Below are 10,508 nucleotides of genomic sequence, written 5' to 3' on the forward strand. Positions count from 1 at the left end.
TGACCTCCGATGGATGGTACTTACTACCCCGCCACGGGCATTGTGCTCTCAACAGGGGATCCTGTGACCCACTAGAGAGGCACGTTGGCAAAAGAGGCATGGGTGCCAATGACCTGCCCCAGGCCCAAGGTGTTGCCTGTAAAGCAGAACCCTTCACCCCTGCTGATCACCAACCATGTCAACAAGAGTGCCCTTTGCTTTTTGGACACCCATCCCATCGAGCTTTCATTCATCGCCCCTACCAACAGTGCTAAAGATAGGGAGCTGCCAGCCCTTTGATTGGGCCCGAGTAATGGGCTTCAATCAGACAGAAGTCCCACTGGGCCAGGATCCTGCCAGAATACCGTCAAATCTCCTTTCTGACCCCATGGTTGAATTTTAACCTCTTCAGTCCCATCAATGCTGTTTTTATCCCCATGCATGCTTCCCAAACCACCAAACATTTCCCGCGTTTCCCCTTTTTGTTTCCTGAAACAAACATGACCCGGATCAATCCAAACTCAATCCTGAAAGCTGACAAAATCACCGTATGCACTCAAGCATTTGGGAAAACGGCAAGTTGTCAGGCTGTTCCAGTGAAGGAAAAGAGAGAACGCTTGAGTGATGAACAGTCAGTTAACCATTTCCTTCCACTTTATCCCACACTGCTTCCCACATCCATCAGAAACATGACCCACGTCTTGGGTAGATTTTGACCTTGCAAACAAATGTTGAGAGGAAACTAATTCTCCTTGGTAAGATTGCTGCAAGCACCAATAATCAAAGGGTTGTGTTAAATTATTGCTACAGCACACTGCTACCAATCTTACCTTCTCACTGGGAGAAAGTTCCAGAAGAGTAGTTAGTGTGAAGATTTGCTGTTGATGCTGCCATGACGATTAAAGTTAAAATTTACACAACACCAGGTTATAGTCCAACAGGTTTATTTGGAAGCACAAGCTTTCAAGGCACTGCCTCTTCATCAGGTGGTTGTGGAGCAGGACCATACGACACAGAATTTATAACAAAAGAGTTACAGTCTCATGGAGTTGTAATGGTATATTAAACAACTTAATATGTTTTGAATGTTTAATATATCATGTTTAATGTATCATTACAACTCCATGACACTCCACCAAACCCTCCGCTACAGTGGCATCTTTGTAAATCTTTTCTGCACCCTTTCCAATTTAATAATATCTTTCCTGTATCAGGACGACTGGAATCATATGCAATTCTCTGAATGTGGCTTCACCAGTCCCTCCTCCCTAGCTTTTATCTTAGCCTGCTTGGCACACCTTCCTCATTCCTGAAGAAGGGCTTATGCCCGAAACGTCGATTCTCCTGCTCCTTTGATGCTGCCTGACCTGCTGCGCTTTTCCAGCAACACATTGTTAAGCTCTGATCCCCAGCACCTGCAGTCCTCACTTTCTCCTGGCTTCACCAATGTCCTGTACAGCCACAACATGATGTCCCAACTCCCACTCTCAAAGGACTGAGCAGTGAAGGCAATCATGCCAAACGTCTTCTTCACCATGTCTACCTGTGATGCCATGTTTAAGGAACTATTGTTATGGACTAGGCCAGACCACTCAAAACATTCTTGAGCAGGCAATCCAGATCATAACTTTGCAATTTGTTTTGTTAGTGTACAGTGAAAATTACCTGGAGTAAGTTAGCTGGGTTGACTACCAGGTTTTAAAACAGACAAAAATTTATTCACAAAATTACAAAATTGAACACAAAGAACTGAATAAAGAACCCCTACAGAACTCAGTCTATCCAAGCTAGACTTAATAATGCTGTTCTGAATATGTACAACAGTCCCAATAAGCAAACCCCCTTAAAGACCAGTTAAAAAAAATGGAACAGATGCTTACAGGTTGAAGTTAGAAGATCAGAAAGAGAGAGGGCTTACTTCCACCCTACTGAACTCCAAACTGGTTCTGGACTGAACTGCTCAGCAAGAGAGCAGACCACTCCCCTTTCATTATGCAGTTCACTTCTGAAGCATGACCACTTTGGCCTGAAGTCTCATCTGTTTACATATAAACAAAAAGGCCTCTCAAATCCCTTTAGTCTCTGTACCAAACCAGTCTAATCAGAGCTGGGAGCATTTTATTATCCCTTTGAAAAAAAAATCAAGGCCAAAGAATCCTTGAGAAAAGGAATAACTTTTAGAAAAAAGGGGACCAGCTTTATGCACTATGTACTGAACCCCTAAGTCTCTCTGTACAACAATACTCGCCAGGGCCCTACCATTAACAGCGTGACTCCTGCCGTGGCTTGTCTTACCAAAATGAAACACATTTATCTAAATTTAACTCTATCTGCCATTCCTTGACCTATTGGTCCTTCCCATTATCCACTTGGTTGACAGTATCATCTGTTTGAGGAGCTGCAGTTGGTGAAAGCACACATGTCTTTATGTCTCTCACATTCCTGAACACCAGACACCACAATTCCAATGTTGTGCCTTTCTCCTTTCTGATATATCTTCAAACAATAACCTTAGTCATCCCTTTGGTGTCTCATGGCTCAGGGTAGATTCCAAGCTGCTATAGCATGCAGGGATCATGGTTGCTGCCTGGATAGTGGGTGTTGTGCTGTGTGGTACAATGGGTGTAGTCATGCACCAGCCCGGGAACTGGGAGAACCCAGACCCTTCACCTACAGGAGAGCTCATGGTTGCCATGTGCAATCTGCAAGGTGTGGTGGACCCAGTCAGCAGCACTCCACATGAGAAAGGCTGCAATCCTTGCAAAGTTGCATGTTCACTTCACTCACTTCTCTCTAGGAAGGCAAGATAAAACACATTCAGCTCGCTTTGCATTGATACCCTGAACGAACTTTCCTATACCACTGTGGAGGGAAAACAGAGAATGTTACAGACATAGCCAGCACCAGCCTGTTAGAGATTGACATGTAAAATGCTCATGTTCACCTGCACAGCACAGCTGGTCCTGCTCTGTTGCTGCAAGTTTGGCTGCAGCAGGTGATAATTTTCAATGTGAACATGTTTACTGAAGCGTTGACATCTTACTCCTCTGAGCTTTAGGTCAGATCATAAACGGGTCCCAATTCAGGTCAGGTAAATAGACAAGGTCTCTTCCCTGGGGTGAGGGAGTCCTGAACTAGAGGGCATAGGGTTAGGGTTTGAGGGGAAATACTTTAAAGGGACCTAAGGGGCAACGTTTTCACGCAGAGGGTGGTGCCCGTATGGAATGAGCTGTCAGGGGAAGTGGTGGAGGCTGGTACGATTGCAGTATTTAAAAGGCATCTGGATGGGTATAGGAATTGGAACAGTTTAGGGGGATATGGGCCAAATGCTGGCAAATGAGACTACACCAGTTTAGGATATCCGGGCGGCATGGACCAAAGGGTCTGTTTCCATGTGGTATAGCTCTGTGACTCTATGACCTTATGATTTCAGAATTGGGCAGCACTTGCTGAACAACACCAAGTGCACCAATAATGATCCTAACATCAAATTCATGATCTGTCAGGCTCATAGCCTGAGGCAACATACATTTATACTCAGACTGTAATTCTGTGCAAATGTGTGGAATGTGTTACAGTCCAGCTCCTTTTCTGAATTACCCAGGAGCCGGTAGCTTTCCGAAGTTTTCTCAATTGTGATGCCTCAGCTAATCATCATCAACTTGTTAGCTCATCAGAACCCTTTCATGTAAGCTGTTGTAATCATTTGAAATTTGGCATTCTTGCATCTGTCCTGATGAGTGCAAGGCGACTTTTTTTAAAAGGAGAGAATTTGCAGATCAGTGAAGAGAGGGAGTGGAAGGTGAAATGCATACGAAAGCTCATTGAAAGAGCCAGTACAGGCGTGATGGATCGAACAAGCTTGTTCTGTGCTATATCATTCTGTGATTCTATAAAGTGGACTTAAAAAAGTAAATTCTGATCCCCTTTATTCAGGCATTCCCAACAGACTTAAGAGCTGCAGTCAGCTGTATGTCAATTTGCAGCATTATGTGTACTCAGCTACAGGGTCTCTGTGTGACTGAACAGGCTGACCTTCACCTCACAGATCTCTGTGCTTTGGGACCAGGATAATGCACAAGTGCAGGATGACTATGATTTTCTATCCTGTTCAGTCATTCCTTGGCCCCATCATTTGGGCTTTTGGTGCAAACTTGATGCACATGTTGTTGTGATTTTGAACAATTGTTTGTAATCTCATCCTAGTCATTCACATATCACAGGATCCATACAATGCCATTTGACCCATCAAGTCTGCACCAACGCTTCAAAGAGGAGCATCCCATCCAGACTCACATCCCACCCTATACCCATAACTCCACACTTCCCTTGGGCAACCCACCTAGCGTTCACATCCCTGGACACTAGGGGGCAAGTTAGCATGGCCAATCCATCTTAACCTGCACATCTTTGGATTGTGGGAGGAAACAGGAGCACCCAGAGGAAACCCACGCAGACACGGGGAGAATGTGTAAACTCCACACAGACAGTCGCCCGAGGCTGGAATCGAACCTGGGTCACTGGAGTTGTGAGGCAGCAGTGCTAACCACTGAGCCACCCTCTGTGGCCATACTTCAAGGAGAACTACAAACTGCGCACATACCACATTCAGTTGTCTCAGTCATAAAGACCTCTTCATATGTTTGAGAATCTGGGGTACAGTTTGCAATGTGGGCACTGAGAACCAGCCGGGAGGCACTGCGCAGTAGTCTCCCAAACGTGGGGTACATCAGGGGTTTAGAATTAACATTCCTCAACCAACACCTTTCTCTTCTGGTCCACCTGTTCCAAGCTTCACATAAAATCTTCACTCGGACCCCCGTCTCTTCCATCCCATCCTTTGTTGCTCACAGTCTATTCTGAGACACTAACACAATAGCAGCATGTTGGGGAGGGGGAACTGTGCACAGTGCTCCCCATTCTGAGGCACTAACGCAATAGCAGCATGTTGGGGAGGGGGAACTGTGCACAGTGCTCCCTATTCTGAGGCGCTAACACAATAGCAGCACGTTGGGGAGGGGGAACTGTGCACAGTGCTCCCTATTCTGAGGCGCTAACACAATAGCAGCATGTTGATTGTTGCTGTTGGAATGGCAGCAAACCCAGCTCTGATGTACGAACTATTGATTGCTGCCATTGTGTAAACACAATGATCCAATCTATCTGAGGAATAGTTCGATATCTGGTATGGCGAACTGTTTTCTCTTGATACATGCTGCTTAACCAGCACTCTGGTCATACAGCATTGAAACAGACCCTTCGGTCCAATCCATCCGTACAGAGCATGCTCCCAAACTAAACTAGTCCCACCTACCTACTCCTGGCCCATATCCCTCCAAACATTTCCTATTCATGTAATTATCTTATAAATGGAAATGGTGGAGGCTAGTAAAATTGCAACATTTAAAAGGCATTTAGGTGGGTATATGAATAGGAAGGGTTTGGAGGGATATGGGCCAGGTGCTGGCAGGTGGGACTAGATTGGGTTGGGATATCTGGTTGGCATGGACGGGTTGGACCGAAGGGTCTGTTTCCATGCTGTACATCTCTATGACTCTATGCCTCTATGTAATTGTACCCACATCCAGCACTTCCTCAGGAAGTTCATTCCACATGGGAACCATCCTCTAAGTAAAGAAATTGCCCCTTCTGTCTTTTCTAAATCTTTCTCCTCTCACGATAAAAATGCTCCCCCAAGTCTTGAAATTTCCCACCCAAGGGAAAACATAACGGCCATTAACACTATCTATACCCCTCATTATTTTATAAACTTCTATAAGGTCTCTTCTCAACTTCCTGCCCTCCAGTGAAAAAAGTCTCAGCCTATCCAGTCTTTCTTTGTAACACAGATCTTCCAACGTCCTGGTAAATCGCTTCTGAGCACTCTCCAACTTAATAATATCCTTCTTTAATAATAACTGGGCAGTCAGAACTGGACACAGTATTCCAGAAAAGGTTTCACCAATATCCAGTACAACCTCAACATGACTTCCCAACCCCAAGGTCGGCCTTCAGCCTCCGACGCTCCAGAGGGAAAAACGTCCTGAATTATCCACAGTAAGATTGTTAATAAAATCAAAGCAAAATACTGGTGGACATTGTAGATCTGAAATAGGAACCAGAAATGCTGAGGCAGCATCTATGAAAAGAAAAAAGACCAGAAGACATAGGAACAGAAATGAGGCCATTCAGCCCATCGATTCTGCTCCTCCATTCAATCATGGTTGATGATTTTCTAAACCCCATTCTCCCATTTGCTCCCTGAAACCTTTGATCCCCCTGACAATCAAGAACCTGTATCCTCTGTCTTAAATACCTCTGGCGCTCAAAGGACCAAGCATTGGAGGCAAGCATGCTAAATGTCTTTTTAAGCATTCTGTCTATATATGACACAAACTTCAAAGGATCATGTACTTGAACCCTTCGGACCCTCTGCCCTACAACACTACCCAAGGCCCTACCATTAATTGTATAAGTCCTGTCCCAAAAACAAACGCCTCCAATTTATCCAGATTGACCTCCATGTGCCAGTTTCCAGCCCATTCAGGCTTTGTTGCCGATTTCCAGCATCTGCACCATTTTGCCTTTTGTGCTGATTTAATGATGGCCTTAATGATTGGGCTGATTGACAGGCCACTGGAGAGCTGTGTGCAATTAAATGCAAATTTCTCTGTTCCTTTTTAAATTACCCTCCGATTCAGTTGTCTGCTGAAGACTTTTAATTGAGTGCTTAAGGGAGAATAGGGAGTTCGAAATGAATGGCTTTAATCCAGTCACACATTTGGCATTCCCTGCTTGTATCGGACTCTGTCAGGCGAAGTAATTGAACATAGGGTGAGAATAGTCTGCAGCTGTCTTCAAAGTGGAGCGGTCCAGTCTGAATCTCAATGAGACTGATTCCATACCTCATACATAGGAGTGTTTATATGGCCCTAACACTTGTTTCCCATAAGTTATTCATGAAGAGGGTTTGCAAGGACGACCAACTGTCCCAACTATATTTGAGTGACTTTTCCTGTATTCCAGATTGTCTCTTACCGGGATGGTCTTTTCCCATAAATTCTGCTCCCACCATGTAGCACACTAACTCCACCCACACTCTTCCCTGCCACTCCAGTAGCTCCTGCAGCAACCCCTATAATCTGCCCTCATCCAATCTGTCGCCGAAACGTGGAATCCAAAAGTCATCCTGGTTTGATCTCACGTTTTTGGGTGACACTGAGGCAAATTCAGCAGCTCAAGCTTCTCATCAGCTCAATGTGTACACCCCAAACCTCATCCACGTGACCCTGCCCGAAAACCAACTGGAGGGAAGAGGTTTCAGGTGAGAAGGGAAAGGTTTAAAAGGGACCTGAGGGGCAACTTTTTCACACAGAGGGTGGTGCGGGTATGGAATGAGCTGCCAGAGGAAGTGGTGGAGGTGGGTACAATTACAACATTTAAAAGGCATCTGGATGGGTATATGAATAGGAAGGGTTTAGAGGGATATCGGCCAAATGCTGGCAAATGGGACTAGATTAGGTTAGGATATCTGGTCAGTGTGGATGACTTGGACCTGTTTTTGTGCTGTATAAATCTATGATTCTATTCATCCTAACACAACCTGAACATCAGGCAAGCTTTTTGTTTCCTTTATTAATTCACGGGATGTGGGCATCGCTGGCCTGGTTAGTATTTATTACCCAGAGAGCTGTTAAGATGCAACCACATTGCTGTGGGTCTGGAGTCAGATGTAGGCCAGACCAGGTAAGGATTGCAATTTCCTTCCCGAAAGGAAGTACATGGGCTTTTCTGACAATTGAAACTTCGACACTTAATTCCAGATATTTTTTAAATTCAAATTCCAACATCTGTCTTCACAGGATTCAAACACAGGTCGCTTCAACATTGCATGGGTCTCTGGATCAACAGTCCTGCCCATAATACCACTAGACAGTGTTACAGGGAAAGGGTACAGAGGTGAGTCACTCTTCAGAGAGGGCGGAATGGCCTGTTTCCAATTGTAGAATATTTTAATAATCCCTATAGTGTGGAAACAGACCCTATGGCCCAACAAGTTCACACCATCCCTCTGAAGAGTAACCCATCCAGACCCATTCCCCTACATTTACTCCTGACTAATGCATATAACCTTCACTTCTCTGAACACGATGGGGCAATTTAGCACGGCCAATTTACCCTAACTTTGGACTGTGGGAGAAAATCCACGCAAACTCCAACAGACAGTTGCCCATGGCTGGAATCGAACCCAGGACCTGGTGCTGTGAGGCAGCAGTGCTAACCACTGAACCACTGTGCCACCCAAAGGGATTCTATGATTCTAGGCCATTGCCTCCCCATCCTCTGTTTGATGCTGAAAACTAGTGGACACTGATCTGCACAAAACCTCATGAAAGATGCAAGTCAAAATGTTCCTCACCTTTCTTGAAATGCTCTCTCTGTCCGTCTCCCCTCTCTTCATTTCAGCCCACTTTCCATTGGTACTCACAGTTCTAAATGAGCTCTCAGGCTGTTTATGTTAAAACTTATTTTGTTGATTACGCACCCCTTTCTCCATCAGCCAACGGTGACTCCTCACTCTTGAGGCTTAAGAACAATATCCCAGTGAACATTCCATTGCGTTGCGATGCTAAAACCAAGGTCCACCTGTCAGCTCACTTGGGTGCAAAAGACCCTAATGGGCCATAGAGTCAGACAGTCATAGAGATGTACAACATAGAAGCAAACCTTTCGGTCCTACCCGTCCATGCCGACCAGATATCCAAAGCCAATCTAGTCCCACCTGCCAGCACCTGGCCCATATCCCTCCAAACCCTTCCAATTCATACACCCATCCAAATGCCTCTTAAATGTTGCAATTGTACCAGCCTCCACCACTTCTTCTGGCAGCTCATTCCATACACGTACCACCCTCTGCATGAAAACGTTGCCCCTTGGGTCTCTTTTATATATTCCCCCTCTCACCTTAAAACTATGCCCTCTAGTTCTGGACTCCCCGACCCTCGGGAAAAGACTTTGTCTACTTACCCTATCCATGCCCCTCATAATTTTGTAAACCTCTATAAGGTCACCCTTCAGCTTCCGACGCTCCAGGGAAAATAGCCCCAGCCTGTTCAGCCTCTCCCAACAGCTCAAATCCTCCAACCCTGGCAACATTCTTGTAGATCTTTTCTGAACCCTTTCAAGTTTCACAACATCTTTCCTAAAACTATGCCCTCTAGTTCTGGACTCCCCGACCCTCGGGAAAAGACTTTGTCTACTTACCCTATCCATGCCCCTCATAATTTTGTAAACCTCTATAAGGTCACCCTTCAGCTTCCGACGCTCCACGGAAAATAGCCACAGCCTGTTCAGCCTCTCCCAACAGCTCAAATCCTCCAACCCTGGCAACATTCTTGTAGATCTTTTCTGAACCCTTTCAAGTTTCACAACATCTTTCCAATAGGAAGGAGACCAGAATTGCACACAATATTTCAAGAGTTCTCGGGTACACCTGATCAGGTCCTGGGGATTTATCCATCGTTAACCGTTTCAAGGCATCAAGCACTTCCTCCTCTGTAATATGGACATTTTTCAAGATGTCACCATCTATTTCCCTGCAGTCTGTATCTTCCATATCCTTTTCCAAAATAAATACTGATGCAAAATATTCATTTAGTGTCTCCCCCATTTTCTGTGGCTCCACACAAAGGCCGCCTTTCTGATCTTTGAGGGGCCCTATTCTCTCTCTAGTTACCCTTTTGCCCTTAATGTATTTGTAACAACTCTTTGGATTCTCCCTAATTCTATCTGCCAAAGGTATCACATGTCTCCTTTCTGCCCTCCTGATTTCCCTCTTAAGTATACTCCTACTTCCTTTATACTTTTCTAAGGATTCACTCAATCTATCCTGTCTATACCTTACATATACTTCCTTCTTTTTCTTAACCAAACCCTCAATTTCTTTAGTCATCCAGCATTCCCTATACCTACCAGCCTTCCCTTTCACCCTGACAGGAATATACTTTCACTGGATTCTTGTTATCTCATTTCTGAAGGCTTCCCATTTTCCAGCCGTCCCTTTATCTGCGAACATCTACCCTTAATCAGCTTTCAAAAGTTCTTGCTTAATACTGTCAAAATTGGCCTTTGTCTAATTTAAAACTTCAGCTTTTAGATCTGGTTTATCCTTTTCCATCATTATTTTAAATCTAATAGAATTATGGTCGCTGGCCCCAAAGTGCTCCCCCACTGACACCTCAGTCACCTGCCTTATTTCCCAAGAGAAGGTCAGGTTTTGCACCTCTCTCCTAGGTATGTTCACATACTGAATCAGAAAATTGTCTTCGACACACTTAACAAATTTCTCTCCATCTAACCTTTAACACTATGGCAGTCCCAGTCGATATTTGGAAAGTTAAAATCCCCTACCATAACCACCCTATTATTCTTACAGATAGCTGAGATCTCCTTACAAAGTTTGTTTCTCAATTTCCCTCTGACTATTAGGCGGTCTATAATACAATCCCAATAAGGTGATCATCCCTTTC

This window comes from Chiloscyllium plagiosum, chromosome 14 (assembly GCF_004010195.1).
Source record: "Chiloscyllium plagiosum isolate BGI_BamShark_2017 chromosome 14, ASM401019v2, whole genome shotgun sequence".
Lineage (NCBI taxonomy): Eukaryota > Metazoa > Chordata > Chondrichthyes > Orectolobiformes > Hemiscylliidae > Chiloscyllium > Chiloscyllium plagiosum.